This window comes from Acanthaster planci, linkage group LG11 (genome assembly GCF_054643075.1).
Source record: "Acanthaster planci isolate LZ-2023a linkage group LG11, COTS_SCS, whole genome shotgun sequence".
NCBI classification, from domain to species: domain Eukaryota; kingdom Metazoa; phylum Echinodermata; class Asteroidea; order Valvatida; family Acanthasteridae; genus Acanthaster; species Acanthaster planci.
In genome coordinates, this window is record NC_141787.1 from 17,946,983 (window position 1) to 17,967,898 (window position 20,916).

Here is a 20,916-nt window from a genome sequence, read left to right on the forward strand (position 1 = left end):
TGACGAAGTTCATAATTATTTTGAAAACTTATCACATAAGATGCTAGAAGATCTCCCCGCGAGTACGCGTAACTCTTTTAAAGTGTCTCAAAAACTAGACGACCTACCCGATAGGATCAATTGCTTAGTTAAACCGGCTTTTACCGATAAAAGTAGGATATATGTTAAGATCGACTATGATGCCTCTTTGGTGGATAAGTCGTTTAAAGAAATCGATCGCGCTCTTTTTGTAAATAAAAAATGTCACGCGGTCTCTTTGATCTCTCTTCGAGACATTTATTTTGGTGCCCACGGTTCACTTTCTTGCGGAGCGAGCGTTAGATATCGAGTCACGGCGACGATGCTCACGGTTAAAGAAAAACCTTGCTTTTGGGAAGCGTTAGGGGAGAATGAAAGTGAGTGAAAGTGATTAAAGAAAAGCTAGGGGGGAATGAAAGCGAGTGAAAACGAGTATTATCAAAATTTAACCTTGGTTATTCCTCGGAATAACCGGGGTTAATTTTTTTTTATTTGAAATAAATAAACCCTTATATAAAATGACTGATGCGGAACTTTGCCACTTGCTGAATCTAAAGGAAGTACACATAGCCGGATCACAAAAACAAAGTCAACCCATACTCGCTTGTAACCACCAAATAGTTGAAATAGATGAAAGAAACGCTTGTAAACATTGTGGCCTAATTTTTGGGTGGGTTTCTTCGTACACCCCCGCAGATATTGGAGATCGATATTATAAGCATCACGTTTGGAAAAAACCCAAGCCGCCAAAATCGAGAAAAACCCTACAAAAATATAACATTTGTTTTAAAAACGGCGAAGCGGGTGAAATAGAATATAAGTTAAACCAAGTTTTAAACGGTAAGATCTCTAGAGGTAAACCGTTGAAGGCTTTAATTGCGGTGTGTTATCAAGACACAACTGGGGAAACTGAATCTAAAGTGAAAGATCTATTTCAAGTTTCGGATAAGCACTGGGAAAACGCCCTCGATAAATTAAACCTCGCCAAACAAGACGTATAGATTGACCAAACAAGATTTTTCAAAACGTATATAATAAAACGGAGACTCACACGTTTTACTTTAACCGTCGACTTATTTTTCCAAATTAAATAGACCGCAAGCGCTCCAATCGCCAATCCACCAAATATCAAGTGTCTGTTCTCTGTAACCGTTTGATAAATTTTATTTTCTGAGCTGAAGTTTTGGTTGCTCTCTTCGCTCGTTTCGCTCGCTAATCTCATCTTGGCGAGCTGCTGCTTCATCTTTTTGTTATGCTCGGCTAATTTTTTACCTTGTTCTACACGCTTTGGATTTTTAACGTTTACTTTATTTTTAGTTACCGTCTTGACCGGAGTAACACTCGCTTCGCTCGTCACTTCGTTGTTCGCTGGTGTCGGGTTCGCTTCGTTTGTTGTTGTTGTTGTTGACATCCTCTTTTAATATAACAGAGCTTTTGTTGAATTCTAGATGCTTAGTGGTAATCAACGCGGCTGTAAGAGGTGACAAGTACACACCGTACTTATAACAAACCTCAGTGAGTAGGTGTCCCATCGTTTGACTGATAATCGGGTCGTCGTTTAGGTCTTTGGTCAGCGCTTCTTCAGACGTTAAGTTGACGTTGAACCCGAGTAGATCGATCGGAGTAGCTATACCGAGTAAGCGAGAGTAGAGGCTCAAAATAGCGTTACCTAGAGTTTTAACGATCTCTTTGCCAAATTTAACTTCGTACAAATTGAAAAGCTTCTCTTGGTCTTTGGGTGACAGAGCTTCAATTTCTTTGATCGAATATTCTTTGCCGAGATACTTCTTACTTTCACCTGACGCAACTATCGAACAGAGTCTGTCTTTGACACTCGCTACGCTCGCTTCGGTTGATTCGCTGCTCGCTCCGCTTCGCTCGGTGAGAATGCTTTTGATTTCGTCCATTTTAATAATAAGTACTCTTTAAAGTTGTTGTAGGTGTGCTTTAGGCGTAGGTACTCAACTGTGTAGTAAGTTAAGTTAGCTGCTATAACTAGCTGAGCAACTAGCTGTACGTATTATAGCACAGTTATCATTTGTTATAACTAAAATAAAATTAATTATAACCAGGCTGACATAGCCCAGTTATAACAAAGGGTAAGTAAAGTAAAGCAAATAAACAGATAACTGTAGCTAGTTCATAGCAAGTTAACATTAGTTTACCAGTCAGTTGACTCAACTACCTGATCACACTTACGCATTAAATTACACTTACGACAAGCTAGTACGCAATTTGATTTAATGTGACCAATGGAGTTATCCAGCCGCTCGATGGTGCTCAGGTCGTCTTTATTGTCTAAAAACTGTAACTGAACTTTACAGTCGTTATAATAGCAATAGGGGTAATCCTCGATCAGCCCGCGGCAAAAGTCTGTGTCAACAGTTGTATTTTAGTTTGCAGAAAAAACATTCTCTAGTTGGTTTTCGACGTTACCTCACTTTTGTTCAAAATTTACGCAGCTGCCCAATCAATTTAAAAAGGGTAAAGTAGCTTAGTAGCTGCTTGGGATTTGTAACATTTTGCGAACTATTTGTACTGAAGACCAGCCATAGTTTTAGCGCCCACTTACAGGAAAAACACAAGAGAAGATCCCTTGTAGGAGTGCTCACTATGGTTGGACCATAAAACTCGTGGTTGGAATCACACCATTTTCTTTTCGAAACTTAACCTTTAGGCCTATCATATGAAAACTGCAATCAACTGGTTTCTAATCTGAACGAGAAAAACTGAGACACAATGACTCGAAAGTACACTTTTGTAGGGAAACAACGGGAATAGGCCGATGCAAAGTTGCTCACGACTCTTTGATTAGTTTCTCGCTGTTTACCTCTCTCCACAGCCACCATTATGTGCCTTTACGTTGGCGGACTATTCGCCTTCACTTAACGAAAGATCCTACCAGAATCGACGCTTAAGATCATAATCTTGTATACAAAGAATCTGAATTGTTAAAACAATATGCTGGAAGGTCTGCTACAACACGTACAGTCCCAAATCCTCCAATTTCAGTGTGATTTTACATACACCCTTTGGAGTGAGGGTTCGATGTACTTCCGGCAGCAGTGTCCCAATTCAAAGAAAATTCTCCGCCAGGCCGAGGCCCATAAAAAGTACCCCTACAGATTCTTTCGAAAAGGGGGGTCTGTTTGGGCCAAGAAAATGGTGGGATTGTGTCAGTATGGCCTAGAATCATCTCTGTAGATTCAGGGGCACCCATCTGGGGGCAAAGCAGACAAAAATGGGATTGAAAATTTGTCAGAAGAGTCCGCGCAAGGTGAGGGATGTCATTTGAAAAATGGCTGCTGAGAGGATTTGGAACATTCACTTTTTGGGGAGGTTAGTTTGTTTTGGGCGGATAATTCAAAAATTCATTGGTTAACCTACTAAAAATAGAAAATCAAAAGAAATCTGAAGGACCAAATAACACATATTTTTAGTTTGAGAGGCCTGAGGGACTTCAGTTGCCAGCCATGGGGCTCCAAACTTGGTTGATTTTACACTTTTTTCAATGGAGCTTAAATTCGGCCAGTTCACCCTATACCGTGCATCTTCTTCAGTAAGTGCCCCCAGGAACAATCATAGCATTTCTGCGGTTCAACGGCAACTCAGTTTTACTTGAAGAATAGAGTGGGGAACCCAATAAACTCCTTGAAAAAAGATTCTTTGGGGGTAATCGCATTGTAAAATGAATGCATCACAATAGTACAAAAGAAACAGAAACTGGTGGGAAAAGTGCTGTAAGGCAGCAACGTTATTCGGTAGGCACAAGGGGAACACCCTTTAAATACCGTACAGCAATACCTACACGAAAGGCGTGATCGCATTGTACCATGAAGGAATATATCCGCCACATAAAAGCCGCCTCGCTTTTCAACGATAGCCCAGCATTAACACTGACGGCACGGTAATGCCGGGCTGTAACAGAAGACATATTCCGGGTGCGTCGATCATGGGTGAACCCTGGTAATTAGGCCCTAAATATGTCTGCCGAGCTCGTTAATAAAAGTTATACACTCAAAATATTCTATAGTAGAGAGTCCTGAGAGCCATGAAATTGAGGAATTGGAGAAATATGGCACTGAACCCCTGGCCCGGACTCTGGGCATCAAATTCTGAGTAAATTGGGTGCAGTTGGGTCTGAAAATGGCACTATTTGGCCGTTTTGCAGAGGGATGGTTTTTCAAAATGGCAACTTTTCTGGGCAGGGACATTTTCTTCATTTTAGGGGTGGACTGCTTCTGGTGAAAATTTCTCAAAAATTCATTGGTCAACCCCCCGAAAATTGAAAGGAAAATGAAAGGGGACATGTCGATCATCGTATTTTTGTGCAGCCTGGACACCTGTGAGAGTTGTGAGTATTTTTAAAATTATTGCAAAACGGTGTGGGGATATATCATTGCAGTCTATGGGAATTTATTTGTAGTGGTGCACCCTTCATGGTCTGTCTGGTACAGTAGTAGGAATTACCCAATTCTGGACCACACGCCCTTTTCACCCCCTTTCACCCACCACACGCACCGGGGATTCCCACTCACCTTTTGACGCCGGCGCACTTTTCCTGTAAGCAACTCGTGACTAGCGCAGGGGATTTCCACTTCACTGATCTTGAACATTTGACCCCGGCTGTAAACAACTCGTGACTGGCACCGACCTGCACCAGCAATCACTCACAAACAAAAAGGGGTTTCCCCTTGTTACAAGTCGAGACTTGCCTGACCTGAACTCGTGACCTTGGCTCTGTTTAAAAGCAAAACACGCTTTGTTTACAACCACCTTAAATAAATGCTATTATATATAAAAATAATAGTATTTAAAAGAACATGTTGAATAAAAACGAGAAAGATTTTAGAAACCTTATTATAAATAGAACCATGTCAAGTCAAATATATATCGTCTCAAATGACTACGAGCGCCTGAATGCTGGCAACCGCAACCCAAAAGTTACCTATGGCCCCTTTGATCCTAAATATTTAGTCATTTTAAGACCAACAAAATGTTTTTCTAAGATCGCTTATCACCACGAGGGGCAAAACAAACAACTGTTGATTAGACTCGAAGACCCTTGTTACGGAGTCAACCCAGTTTACAAATATGGTACTAAGGAAACTACTGGTCAAGATCAAATTTGTTATCAGATATCTCCCGAGACTGAATCGTTGCTATTACGTGTAAATGACGAAGTTCATAATTATTTTGAAAACTTATCACATAAGATGCTAGAAGATCTCCCCGCGAGTACGCGTAACTCTTTTAAAGTGTCTCAAAAACTAGACGACCTACCCGATAGGATCAATTGCTTAGTTAAACCGGCTTTTACCGATAAAAGTAGGATATATGTTAAGATCGACTATGATGCCTCTTTGGTGGATAAGTCGTTTAAAGAAATCGATCGCGCTCTTTTTGTAAATAAAAAATGTCACGCGGTCTCTTTGATCTCTCTTCGAGACATTTATTTTGGTGCCCACGGTTCACTTTCTTGCGGAGCGAGCGTTAGATATCGAGTCACGGCGACTATGCTCACGGTTAAAGAAAAACCTTGCTTTGGGGAAGCGTTCGGGGAGAATGAAAGTGAGTGAAAGTGATTAAAGAAAAGCTAGGGGGGAATGAAAGCGAGTGAAAACGAGTATTATCAAAATTTAACCTTGGTTATTCCTCGGAATAACCGGGGTTAATTTTTTTTTATTTGAAATAAATAAACCCTTATATAAAATGACTGATGCGGAACTTTGTCACTTGCTGAATCTAAAGGAAGTACACATAGCGGGATCACAAAAACAAAGTCAACCCATACTCGCTTGTAACCACCAAATAGTTGAAATAGATGAAAGAAACGCTTGTAAACATTGTGGCCTAATTTTTGGGTGGGTTTCTTCGTACACCCCCGCAGATATGGGAGATCGATATTATAAGCATCACGTTTGGAAAAAACCCAAGCCGCCAAAATCGAGAAAAACCCTACAAAATATAACATTTGTTTTAAAAACGGCGAAGCGGGTGAAATAGAATATAAGTTAAACCGAGTTTTAATCGGTAAGATCTCTAGAGGTAAACCGTTGAAGGCTTTAATTGCGGTGTGTTATCAAGACACAACTGGGGAAACTGAATCTAAAGTGAAAGATCTATTTCAAGTTTCGGATAAGCACTGGGAAAAGGCCCTCGATAAATTAAACCTCGCCAAACAAGACGTATAGATTGACCAAACAAGATTTTTCAAAACGTATATAATAAAACGGAGACTCACACGTTTTACTTTAACCGTCGACTTATTTTTCCAAATTAAATAGACCGCAAGCGCTCCAATCGCCAATCCACCAAATATCAAGTGTCTGTTCTCTGTAACCGTTTGATAAATTTTATTTTCTGAGCTGAAGTTTTGGTTGCTCTCTTCGCTCGTTTCGCTCGCTAATCTCATCTTGGCGAGCTGCTGCTTCATCTTTTTGTTATGCTCGGCTAATTTTTTACCTTGTTCTACACGCTTTGGATTTTTAACGTTTACTTTATTTTTAGTTACCGTCTTGACCGGAGTAACACTCGCTTCGCTCGTCACTTCGTTGTTCGCTGGTGTCGGGTTCGCTTCGTTTGTTGTTGTTGTTGACATCCTCTTTTAATATAACAGAGCTTTTGTTGAATTCTAGATGCTTAGTGGTAATCAACGCGGCTGTAAGTGGTGACAAGTACACACCGTACTTATAACAAACCTCAGTGAGTAGGTGTCCCATCGTTTGACTGATAATCGGGTCGTCGTTTAGGTCTTTGGTCAGCGCTTCTTCAGACGTTAAGTTGACGTTGAACCCGAGTAGATCGATCGGAGTAGCTATACCGAGTAAGCGAGAGTAGAGGCTCAAAATAGCGTTACCTAGAGTTTTAACGATGTCTTTGCCAAATTTAACTTCGTACAAATTGAAAAGCTTCTCTTGGTCTTTGGGTGACAGAGCTTCAATTTCTTTGATCGAATATTCTTTGCCGAGATACTTCTTACTTTCACCTGACGCAACTATCGAACAGAGTCTGTCTTTGACGCTCGCTACGTTCGCTTCGGTTGATTCGCTGCTCGCTCCGCTTCGCTCGGTGAGAATGCTTTTGATGTCGTCCATTTTAATAATAAGTACTCTTTAAATTTGTTGTAGGTGTGCTTTAGGCGTAGGTACTCAACTGTGTAGTAAGTTAAGTTAGCTGCTATAACTAGCTCAGCAACTAGCTGTACGTATTATAGCACAGTTATCATTTGTTATAACTAAAATAAAATTAATTATAACCAGGCTGACATAGCCCAGTTATAACAAAGGGTAAGTAAAGTAAAGCAAATAAACAGATAACTGTAGCTAGTTCATAGCAAGTTAACATTAGTTTACCAGTCAGTTGACTCAACTACCTGATCACACTTACGCATTAAATTACACTTACGACAAGCTAGTACGCAATTTGATTTAATGTGACCAATGGAGTTATCCAGCCGCTCGATGGTGCTCAGGTCGTCTTTATTGTCTAAAAACTGTAACTGAACTTTACAGTCGTTATAATAGCAATAGGGGTAATCCTCGATCAGCCCGCGGCAAAAGTCTGTGTCAACAGTTGTATTTTAGTTTGCAGAAAAACACTCTCTGGTTGGTTTTCGACGTTACCTCACTTTTGTTCAAAATTTACGCAGCTGCCCAATCAATTTAAAAAGGGTAAAGTAGCCTAGTAGCTGCTTGGGATTTGTAACATTTTGCGAACTATTTGTACTGAAGACCAGCCATAGTTTTAGCGCCCACTTACAGGAAAAAAACAAGAGAAGATCCCTTGTAGGAGTGCTCACTATGGTTGGACCATAAAACTCGTGGTTGGAATCACACCATTTTCTTTTCGAAACTTAACCTTTAGGCCTATCATATGAAAACTGCAATCAACTGGTTTCTAATCTGAACGAGAAAAACTGAGACACAATGACTCGAAAGTACGCTTTTGCAGGGAAACAACGGGAATAGGCCGATGCAAAGTTGCTCTCGACTCTTTGATTAGTTTCTCGCTGTTTACCTCTCTCCACAGCCACCATTATGTGCCTTTACGTTGGCGGACTATTCGCCTTCACTTAACGAAAGATCCTACCAGAATCGACGCTTAAGATCATAATCTTGTATACAAAGAATCTGAATTGTTAAAACAATATGCTGGAAGGTCTGCTACAACACGTACAGTCCCAAATCCTCCAATTTCAGTGTGATTTTACATACACCCTTTGGAGTGAGGGTTCGATGTACTTCCGGCAGCAGTGTCCCAATTCAAAGAAAATTCTCCGCCAGGCCGAGGCCCATAAAAAGTACCCCTACAGATTCTTTCGAAAAGGGGGGTCTGTTTGGGCCAAGAAAATGGTGGGATCGTGTCAGTATGGCCTAGAATCATCTCTATAGATTCAGGGGCACCCATCTGGGGGCAAAGCAGACAAAAATGGGATTGAAAATTTGTCAGAAGAGTCCGCGCAAGGTGAGGGATGTCATTTGAAAAATGGCCGCTGAGAGGATTTGGAACATTCACTTTTTGGGGGGGTTAGTTTGTTTTGGGCGGATAATTCAAAAATTCATTGGTTAACCTACTAAAAAGAGAAAATCAAAAGAAATCTGAAGGACCAAATAACACATATTTTTAGTTTGAGAGGCCTGAGGGACTTCAGTTGCCAGCCATGGGGCTCCAAACTTGGTTGATTTTACACTTTTTTCAATGGAGCTTAAATTCGGCCAGTTCACCCCATACCGTGCATCTTCTTCAGTAAGTGCCCCCAGGAACAATCACAGCATTTCTGCGGTTCAACGGCAACTCAGTTTTACTTGAACAATAGAGTGGGGAACCCAATATACTCCTTGAAAAAAGATTCTTTGGGGGTAATCGCATTGTAAAATGAATGCATCACAATAGTACAAAAGAAACAGAAACTGGTGGGAAAAGTGCTGTAAGGCAGCAACGTTAACGGTAGGCACAAGGGGAATACCCTTTAAATACCGTACAGCAATACCTGCACGAAAGGCGTGATCGCATTGTACCATGAAGGAATATATCCGCCACATAAAAGCCGCCTCGCTTTTCAACGATAGCACAGCATTAACACTGACGGCACGGTAATGCCGGGCTGTAACAGAAGACATATTCCGGGTGCGTCGATCATGGGTGAACCCTGGTAATTAGGCCCTAAATATGTCTGCCCAGCTCGTTAATAAAAGTTATACACTCAAAAGATTCTATAGTAGAGAGTCCTGAGAGCCATGAAATTGAGGAATTGGAGAAATATGGCACTGAACCCCTCGCCCGGACTCTGGGCATCAAATTCTGAGTAATTTGGGTGCAGTTGGGTCCGAAAATGGCACTCTTTGGCCGTTTTGCAGAGGGATGGTTTTTCAAAATGGCAACTTTTCTGGGCAGGGACATTTTCTTCATTTTAGGGGTGGTCTGCTTCTGGTGAAAATTTCTCAAAAATTCATTGGTCAACCCCCCGAAAATTGAAAGGAAAATGAAAGGGGACATGTCGATCATCGTATTTTTGTGCAGCCTGGACACCTGTGAGAGTTGTGAGTATTTTTAAAATTATTGCAAAGTGTGGGGATATATCATTGCAGTCTATGGGAATTTATTTGTAGTGGTGCACCCTTCATGGTCTATCTGGTACAGTAGTAGGAATTAGCCAATTCTGGACCACACGCCCTTTTCACCCCCTTTCACCCACCACACGCACCGGGGATTCCCACTCACCTTTTGACGCCACTTTTCCTGTAAGCAACTCGTGACTAGCGCCGGGGATTTCCACTTCACTGATCTTGAACATTTGACCCCGGCTGTAAACAACTCGTGACTGGCACCGACCTGCACCAGCAATCGCTCACAAACAAAAAGGGATTTCCCCTTGTTACAAGTCGAGACTTGCCCGACCTGAACTCGTGACCTTGGCTCTGTTTAAAAGCAAAACACGCTTTGTTTACAACCACCTTAAATAAATGCTATTATATATAAAAATAATAGTATTTAAAAGAACATGTTGAATAAAAACGAGAAAGATTTTAGAAACCTAATTATAAATAGAACCATGTCAAGTCAAATATATATCGTCTCAAATGACTACGAGCGCCTGAATGCTGGCAACCGCAACCCAAAAGTTACCTATGGCCCCTTTGATCCTAAATATTTAGTCATTTTAAGACCAACAAAATGTTTTTCTAAGATCGCTTATCACCACGAGGGGCAAAACAAACAACTGTTGATTAGACTCGAAGACCCTTGTTACGGTGTCAACCCAGTTTACAAATATGGTACTAAGGAACCTACTAGTCAAGATCAAATTTGTTATCAGATATCTCCCGAGACTGAATCGTTGCTATTACGTGTAAATGACGAAGTTCATAATTATTTTGAAAACTTATCACATAAGATGCTAGAAGATCTCCCCGCGAGTACGCGTAACTCTTTTAAAGTGTCTCAAAAACTAGACGACCTACCCGATAGGATCAATTGCTTAGTTAAACCGGCTTTTACCGATAAAAGTAGGATATATGTTAAGATCGACTATGATGCCTCTTTGGTGGATAAGTCGTTTAAAGAAATCGATCGCGCTCTTTTTGTAAATAAAAAATGTCACGCGGTCTCTTTGATCTCTCTTCGAGACATTTATTTTGGTGCCCACGGTTCACTTTCTTGCGCAGCGAGCGTTAGATATCGAGTCACGGCGACTATGCTCACGGTTAAAGAAAAACCTTGCTTTGGGGAAGCGTTCGGGGAGAATGAAAGTGATTAAAGAAAAGCTAGGGGGGAATGAAAGCGAGTGAAAACGAGTATTATCAAAATTTAACCTTGGTTATTCCTCGGAATAACCGGGGTTAATTTTTTTTTATTTGAAATAAATAAACCCTTATATAAAATGACTGATGCGGAACTTTGTCACTTGCTGAATCTAAAGGAAGTACACATAGCGGGATCACAAAAACAAAGTCAACCCATACTCGCTTGTAACCACCAAATAGTTGAAATAGATGAAAGAAACGCTTGTAAACATTGTGGCCTAATTTTTGGGTGGGTTTCTTCGTACACATGTTAGACTTTTTAAACGAACGAATGCGACAAGAACGCGCGAGTCAGCAAACATTTGTAAACGTGGACGAAGCCTTACGAGCTTATTCGGAATTGACCGGTAAGAGTATCACGCCGTTACCGCCAGAGCCTAAGTTGTCCGATTTTTACGAGCCTACCGAGGATCAAAAAATTCGCGAGTTTGTTTGGATTATATCCGGGACGGCCTTGGTGGGTTTGTTAGCTTAGCGATTTGCATAACTTATTTTAAAATGGAGAGAGAATTTTCAAAACTATTTTACAGCCCACAGGGTTACTGGAGAGGAGAAAGCACGGTCGATCATCTACACGAAAAGACCGGTGCTGACAAATCAGTTATTAGAAACTGGCTAAAAAAGCAGGCCGTTTGGCAAATATATTTACCAAAACCACATTACGTACCCAGACCTACAATGTTGCAATCAGAATCGGTCGAACCTAATTGCGCGCATCAAATGGACATACTTTATTTACCCTGGGACCAAGTTAAAAGAAAAACGTTTAAGTACGCTTTGACCGTGGTAGACGTGGGTTCGCGGTATAAAGAAGCCGACCTGTTGACCAGTAAAACCGCCGAACATGTAACCGAAGCGACCAAGAAAATTTACGAGCGATCACCTCTGACCTGGCCCAAATTCGTAATGGTAGACTCGGATCTGAATTCAAAGATGACTTCAAACGGTTAATGACAAAAAATAAAGTACAAATTCAAGTGGGTACACAGATCTCAAGGAATCGTGGAAAGGTTTAACCGCACTTTAGCCGAGCGTTTATTCGGTCATCAATACGCTCAAGAAATGATAAACGTGGGTGAACGAAACGTGGAATGGGTGGAGCGTTTGCCTCAGGTCGTGAAATCGTTAAACGAGGAAAAAACGCGGTTAATCGATGCCGTTCCTGCAGAAGCCGTCAAATTAGCGAGCGGAGTGAAACAAGCACCGAGTGCACCTGTAAGAACCACCCAAAGAGAACTTCCTCCAGACGTGGTCGTTAGGTACCTCTATTACCCGGGCGAGCAAGAGGGAGGCACCGTCAGAAGGGCGACGGATCCGATCTTGGCCGTGGACGTCTATCAAATTGAAAAGCGCACGAGTCAATTTAAACGAGTGAAAGGCAAGAGGGTAAAAACGGGTCCAACTTTGTTCTATTTATTAAACGGACCAAATAGGAGTTTTGTCAAAGAGGAACTTCAGGTAGTACCCGAAGACACCGAATTACCGAATTAGCTTAGGTTCGCTTCGGTAATACCCGCTTCGCTCGCTTCGTTGTTGATTAGCTTGGGTTCGCTTCGATTCGCTTATGTCCGTAAGCTAACGTATCGATTCCATTTGATAATATGTAGCGCTTTGTATCTAAAGGTGATAGACTAAGTTTCTGTTGAGAGACCGTGAACATTCGATGTTTGTCCGATCTAAATAATTGTTGTTTATTGAAATAAGAAACCCAGTCAAATAGGCAGCTTTTATTCATCTCGTGGGTTAACCGTTTCTCGGTTACTACTTTGGAGACCCCTTTCGCCTTCTTTAAATTATGATCGACCGTCAGAATCGAATACATTTTTGGTCTGATGAAAACGGCTTCTAAAATTGTTTTGCCACCAAATTCTTCTTTCAATTTGTCTATGACTTTTTTATTTCTGGTGCTGTAAAGTTGATGATTGGGCGGGTAATTACTAAAGTCAAATAATGAACGATTTTTACTCAGATAGTCGACCAAGGAATGTTCGCTTCGTTCGATCTGAACTAATAGAGAATCAGTGTCTGAATAAAGTAAGCGTACCCCCTCACCAAAATTGGCTTTTAGTTCGTTGTAATAAAAATCGTACATCAACGTTTTGGAGATATCGAGAATACTTACACCGCAATAGATTGGCTTATTTAATTTTGTTTTGGTTCGGTACATCTCCACAAACGAAAGCTCGCACTCCTCAAATGGTACTGTCGATTTGTAATTCGGTTTATAAGTTAATTTTCTGTACTTATCGGAATCCTGTACGTCCCTCAGTAAATGACCGTCAATTCGATATCTGACATTTTCCATCGTCTTGCCAAAGACCGAGTTGTTCATCAATTTGAAAAAGTCTTTCTCAAAATCAGACTTGGCCAATTTGGGCAATTTCGTGTTTTTGTCAATATAGCTTTTCATCCACGGCTTTTGACGAAATTTTAATACTCGGTGAACTTCTTTGATCCACAACCCGAGTTTGAGATATTTTTGCAATGTAAGATAATGACACACATATTTTCGTTTGGTGTCCAAAGTAGCCACGAGTTTGTCTACCGAGGTCGCTTCGCTCGCTACTCCATTGCTAATTAAATTTTGTTGATAGCTCGAAAGCCATTCGTTTGGTACCGACATATTTTCGGGCGCAAGTGGAAAGTCATTATGTTTGTCATGGTGACGTTCTGGGTAATCCATAGTAATCTCAAACATGTAACCGTAGTCGTCAGTTAGTCGCAACTCTTGGATGTAATAGTAAGTAAATTTTTCTAAGTCTGTTTCCCAGGTAAATTCCCCTACAGGCAGATATTTGCTCATCGCCCAGCCGTATAAATTATTTGCGTCAAAATAGGCCTACATGATCTGTGACTCTAGCTTATTTGGGTCGTAATCAGGTAGTTCTGGATTATTGGCCTTTGCATATCGCTTTGCACCCACACTCGAAATACCACCTCTTTTTGCCCTTTCAAAGAACAAGTGCTTGTCAATGTCTGTCAGTAGTTCCAATTGTATACCCGAATGCTTTAACAATGCATCCCACGACAGGCCCGGTGACGTATAATAGTCAAGGCCGTAGTGTTGTTTACAGACTTTACGGAAGTTCTCAAAAACAGCCACTAGCAATAACACGTCCGTTTCCACGTATAGGTCGTGGTAGTCGCCTAGGTTTTTACAACCAAAGGCTTGCCATACTGTTTTTGCACGAGCGTATTCTTGCTCGGTTATTCCTCCCTGCTTCAGAGAGCTATAGAAAGCGTCTACTGGCGGGAGTTTTCTCTCTTGGAACCGATTAAATGAGTCTATATACTCATAGGGGTAAATTCCCTTTTCCAACAATAAATGACTGTTATTTGGAAACCTTTCACAAAGTAAGTTAAAATCATCGGGTGAACAATTTTTAACCAACCGATCTAGCGAAGCCGCCATGAAATGAAATGAGTCTAAAAATCTGAGTTGGCCAAAAGAAAACGAAATGTAATTTTCAGTATTTTTAGCGATCAACTTAATTGATTTCCCGTAAAATTTGTGGGCGCCTTGCATGATTAAATGTGCGTCATATTTTTCTAAATTATGTAAGATCACCGGAATGGGTGTTTGATCGACCAAGATTCTTAACTTGAGATTACAACTGGCGTGCGCAGGGCCTCGGTACTTCCCCGTCACGTGGCAATGATCCCTAACCTTTCTAAAATTATTGATGGGCTTTTTGCAATCTAAACATACCCATTCTCTGAACCCAGCTTCATTTTTATGACAGAAATCAAGTTTGTCAGATTTTGTTTTTGGTTCATTTGGAATATCACACTGACAATGAGATTCGTTCGCTTTCGCTCGATCTATTAACTTTTCGCAGATCCAACAGCGATCACAATTTTCGTAGATTTTTTGTAACTCGGGTGACCAGATCAACTTTGCCTTGTTTTTAAACATTTCTTTGATCTTCTTGGTTTCCTGAGAAAGTGACCCTACAAAATTAACAGCCGCGTCTTGACCTCTGTACGTCTTTTGGCTAGTGCAAACTCCATCGCATCTGACGACCGCGTATGAGTAGCCACAAGGCTTGTGAATCTGTGTTTTGACCGTGTTTGTAACTGTCGGCGGTAGTTTTTCTAAAACAGACTCAAAATCGGCGTAAATGACAAAAGGCGCGTCTTGTTTATTTTTGTAATTTTTGAACTTGAGTATATTCTCGCCTTTGACCGGCAACTCGACCGTACACATGGGAACGTTTAATCCTTGACAATCTTCGTTGTGTCTGGTTAACTTTTCTTCCGTTTGGAAATGCGACATGCAATTGAAACACCAGTGTTTCTTATGCTCATGATGATCGATATCACTCGTCAACCAAGAAAAGTTTTTAATCCAACAAGAGTGATTTTCGTCATCTCGGGTAAAATAAAGTAAATTGATCGGTTCTTCTGGGCGCTTGCTTTTGTAAAGAATGTAAAGACCGTCTTTTTTGTTGTAACCAAACACATTAACCCTAACCCTCCTCAATCCTTCACCTGTTGGAGGATTGAGGAGGGTTAGGGTTAATCGCCAACTTATTTTGTGATTCGATACGTGGGATCTGAGATATGGGTGTTGGAAAGCTTATGTTTGTAAAATTTAAACCATCTGACGCCTTCGGCATGTAAGTTGAAGGCCGATCGTCATGTATTTTATATTTTGGATTTGTTTCTAGCTGACTTTTGACGTCGTCTGAATATAACTTTAAAGCTGCCCGCAACGCCCATCGGATACATTCTTAATCTTTATTTTGGAAGTTTATGATTGCTTTTTTGTCTAACAGTTCCTTAGGCAAAGGAATGTTAGAAGAACCCGCTGGATTATATTTAACCACGTTGATGTAAAAAGCGACAACTTTGTCAAAGATCCAACCCGAGCCTTTTTGTGTATGAGCCTCCACCTCTTTTATTTGTTTTTCCCTCTGTTCAGTGAGTGCGTTTTTAACGTCGGCTTTATTTGCGACCGCATCGTTGTCGCTCGGTAAGGGGAATACGCCAAATTCAGTTTTTTCAGGTTTTTCCAATCTAAACTGAACTTTTAGAGTCGTTTGCAATTTGTACGAACCAATTTCTTTTAGTTCTTCCAAAGCTTTTTTCTCGATGACAGTTTTGTAAAAATCAAAAAGTGTATCAAATCGTATTCAAAGAAATGGTTTATCAATTCCCCATTGCGAAAATTACCCTGAAAGCGCCTGACGTTTCTAATGTCGACTTCCGCAATTTCCTCGGGCTGAGTGTAAGCTTTAATCGCTTCAATAATGTCCTGTTCGACGTATCTGTCTTTGTTTGCAAAAGGAATATTATATTTTTGTACCGTTTTCAACAGCTGCCGATATGACTGACGCGGGAGATATCTAAATTGTTTTTGATCCTCTTTGATAGCGTTTATTAGTTCAAATCGTGTATCATGTTTATTTTTAGGTGCCGGTAGCAGAATGTTATACTGTTTGACAAAATCTTCTAAAAACGCCTTCTTAAATCGAGTAAAATATTTTAGTATTGGTCTGTGTAGAAGTATGCTCATGTCTCTATTTATATATAGGTTTCTAAAATTTTTATCATTTTTTCTATCGACTTGACTTGACATGTTTTTTTTATATATTGATATTTTAATATATAGGTCATTTATTTAAGGCGGTTGTAAATATAGCGTGTTTTGCTTTGAACAGAGCCATGCTTTAAGTAGACGTCACGAGTTCAGGTCGGGCAAGTCTCGACTTGCAGCAAGGGGAAATCCCTTTTTGTTTGTGATTGCTGGTGCAGGTCGGTGCCAGTCACGAGTTGTTTACAGCCGGGGTCAAAAGCTCAAGGTCAGTGAAGTGGAAATCCCCGGCGCTGGTCACGAGTTGTTTACAGGCAAAGTGAGCTGGGGTCAAAAGGTGAGTGGGAATCCCCGGTGCGTGTGGTGGGTGAAAGGGGGTGAAAAAGGGCGTGTGGTCCAGAATCGGCAAACCCTACTACTGGTACTACTTTTCACCTTCGCGACCTCGGTGATCGCGATGAACTCAACGGGGGACGCCTGTGATGTGTGCGAGTGTATTGAGCATCTGCACGCCGTCATATGTACAGGCAAAGGCCTCAGGGGACTACCCTCGGGCATTCCCAATGACACTGTGTCAGTATGGTTAAAGTATCACGGTGGTGGTTTAGCCCAGCAAGGGTCTGCAAACTATGATCAGTGGAAAAGCAAACAAATTTTTCCACAATTATATGTCAAGCAGCCACCAAAGCAGCAAATGACAGTAATTCGTGTGCTGCTAATCACGAAATGAAAATTAGGCCTACCTCCTTGTACCAAAGTGGAAAGAAATTGAAGCAAAGCATTTTTCCTCCGCCGGTTCTTTTAAGACCAACGGTATTCCCGCAGGTGATCTCTTTGCATGGTCCAACCGCACATAATGTTACTCAATCTAAATGTTCGGGAAAGCTAGTAGATGTATTTAATATGGCCAGTGATCCCGAAGGAGAAATTTTTATCTTTAATTTTGAAGCGCCGTTGTTCAAAAACCTACTACAGTAGACAACTGCGTTTTCTCGGGCTTTCACATGAAAAAAGTGTTGCAAGGCGCAGATATCTGACTTATTTTTGCTTTGCATTGAAGTCCCTGTTTCTTTCTCAACAGCGAACTGGGAGAATATTTCTTGCATGAGATACCTTACGACGGTTTGTTGGAATTGAAGTCCCGGTATAAGATGTAAGTTTTTAATTCAATTGGGTACTACCCAAAATAATTTTTGTTTTTGACGAAAATCATGGTACGAGTGGTTACTTGCATCATGTACATCATTTATGAATGCCTTTGGAATCAGAACTTCAGACCAAGTTTTCAAAACAACTTTGTCCAACAATTTTACTGCAGTTATTTCAAACACACGTCTATCCATGATGATTATGTTAAACGTGCCTCATTCGAGCAGGTACTTAGTCAACCGCTAGGCCCGCTATGTAAGCCAACCAACGGGACGGTCTCTTAAAACCAATAGAAATTGAATTTATCGGTCTTCTTGAAACTGGTACATTTTTTTGTTCTTCTCATGGAGTAGGAGTTTTTTTCCCCGTGTTTTCCATTTAATTTGGCCTTGTCCGTTTAACTGCCCTTTTCTTTCCCGGGAAAACCTTTACCATGTATTCCCACTTTGGACAATTTTCATTCTACATTCCACTGACGCCTCCCAACATTTCACTACGAGGGTTGGTGGTAATAAGAGATGCTGTACCGTTTGGCTTCCTTTTCATCTCCAGAAACCTTACTAGCAACCTGATCGAGAAACCCTTTGAATTGCCAGAGTCCGTTAGAATAGTGTAAGTAAAATGTGACATGGTTATAAGCTACTGCACAAAGTAATAACATTTTGTTGTTCGTATCATATACCTTCGACCTCGAGAAGTATGACCTTCCTTTGGTCTTTCATGTTCTCTCGGGCAGCATAGTAGACGAGCAGTGGCCTCGTTGCACGTATGTGCATAATATTAATATTAAATGTAATCGTACTGGTACCAAGTAAGCACAAGTGATTTATTACCAGAAAAACAATCAACAACTCAGTACACTGGGAAACAAGAGGTAATCAGACCATAACAAAGAATTGAACTAACGTCTGTTACCTGTTTGATTATGTTTCTGTACGGAGTGAATTTACGCCACCAAAATGCGTTCTCAAGTTCATGTAAATGCCTTCGGTGAACACAATAAATTTATCGCCATCTTAATGCTTTATGCCCATGATTTTCCATACAAGTACAGCCAGGGTTGTTGCGATGAGCGGAACCAGACTGGTTTTGGTGCCGCATTCACATCTAAAGCACCAACAATTCGCTTTCGTGTTTTTGCAGTAACGCGTACGGGAATCGATTACAAGACATCAAGCCAATCGTGAAAAATGATATCAATCTACTATTAGCGTAAGTGCAGTATTGAGCCAGAACTATGTTAATTGGTAGTGTCCTCAAATACATCTCGTGTTGTACCGGAATCCAAAAAAAAAAAAAAACACGTCACCGACCTTTTTTTAGCTCTTAGCAGCGCAGGGCCGTATCAAGTGTTCCGTTTCGCCCCAGCATAACAGCTTCGTAAGCCATTCTCTGATTTACGCATAGGCCTACTATCCCCAATTTCATAGAGCTGGGTAGAGTTGAAGCCTCATTACTTCAGGCCTACGTTGCTGTGCTGAACAAAGCTAAAGCTTCAACAACTGGAAATTCTGTGAAAACCGTGAAGCTATTAAGACACTTCACGCGTTTGCCTCTGTTTCACTTTGCTATTTGAAGAGCCCTCAAGTTTTCGTAGGACCCTCAGTTTTCAGAGACCAGGGCACAGCGCCTATGTTGCATATTGACAAAGATGGTTTACAGGGTAAGCTCGGCCACTGGGCATCTTTGTGTACAATGAACTATCAAACACGACAATATGTCATTAAACTCGGCTATAGGGAAGGGTACCGTGACTACAGTGTGCTTATGTAGGCACAGTGTCTATATTGGGCATCAAGGAAGAAACGCAAGTATTCAAGCCAACCCCGGCCACTGGCTAACCAAACTTGGACACACTGTCATTCGTAATGTCCCTAAATGCACCAGTATACAGTATAACCTACGCAGACATTCTAGTTCAACAGAAAGAAAGGTCGTTGACAACCCTCATTAAACAATTATCCATTTCCAGTTGAATTATTCCTCACTGCCAGGAAAACCTTAAGACCAGTGTAATACACAATTTATCCTTCACCATAGCTGCACCCGTACAGGCAGACAGCACGCCGCCACGCCACGTGCATGTACGCCACCAATACATGGGCCACAAAATCCTACAGCCCTTCACCGCAGTACTCCCTCAATCAACTAATTCCAAATATTACTTTTTAAAATTCTTCATCGCCTCCAATCTGCCATCAAACTAATCACAAGCCGGCGTGACCAGTATGAAGCGGTACTGCGCAATAACGCAATGCAACGCACTCCGCAATTGGTGGAAGACGTACACGCACATGGGATCCGAGGTTGCACTGAACGTTCCCGAAAGGTTATTTTACCACAAGCTACACGAGGCAAGTGTAGATGGTTTACGGGATAGGTCCTTGTGCACATTGCCGAACCATAGAGCTATAGAACCTCTTCACTTGAGAACCAATATAATGTTTAACAACATGCATAATTTAAGGTTACACATAATCAACTTACAAGTGAATCCAATTACGATTGTGTGATTGCACATTTTGTACCTCACGAACTTGGTGAATGTAGACTATACGATACGATTTGACATGGTCCATGCAACTTGGCAAAAGTATGTAATTCGTTCCAGACCATTTTGTCACTTTTGACCTGAAAAAACGGTTCGTTGGAAAAACGAACCAAATTGATCTTTAAATTTCGGTAAAGTTCGTAAAGTTGTAATCCACTGTGTCTTTTTTTCTTCTATGAATCCCATTTATCAATCTGTATCTTAACCAGGTCGGGGATGACTTTCCGGTGTTAGCATAAATATTACTCACTATAATTCACTACCGGTATTGTTCATACTTACATGAATAGTTTCTCTTGTTTTCTATGTAATTTTTAATTTAGATTTGATTTAGACACCAAATGCACAGTCTACACTCATTACACAGTAAGTGTAATACATATAGGAGGAAGATCGTCTAGGTATGTTTTCCCTTTTGCAGCGCTTCTCCATATCCCCTAAAATCTCCAAACTATTAGTAAATGCAAATGATCCCAAAAGCTTTAATTTTCATGGATGCAACAGAAAATCAAAAAGAAATTACAATGCTCAAAGAAACAATGTGGTTAGATAATTAAAAATTTTAACACATCAAAAGCAATACGGTTTAACAAAACTGTGCCTTTATTGGGTGATGTTAGTGCGTAAGAAAAGTAAGAAAGATTCTTAAGACTATCGTGCAGGCGAAGACTTTTGCGGGCTCCGCAACGACAGACCCCCACCGTCTCCACGGATGCCAAAAAAAACTTTGACAGAGCAAATAAGCTGGAACCCTGGTCCAATTCACCTTAAACGAATTGCTGGAAACAGGCGAAACAGCGAGGGACGCAAGTTGATTCTCGTCGCGAAAATATGTGGAATAGAAACCTCAAATTACT

General features: G+C 40.9%; 1 long non-coding RNA gene across 3 annotated transcripts in view; it reads right to left on the reverse strand.

Moving 5' to 3' along the window:
- Positions 1 to 20,916, reverse strand: part of LOC147797542 (uncharacterized) — a 70,645-nt gene that overhangs the window by 25,203 nt on the left and 24,526 nt on the right. The gene's annotated exons all lie outside the window — the stretch shown is intronic.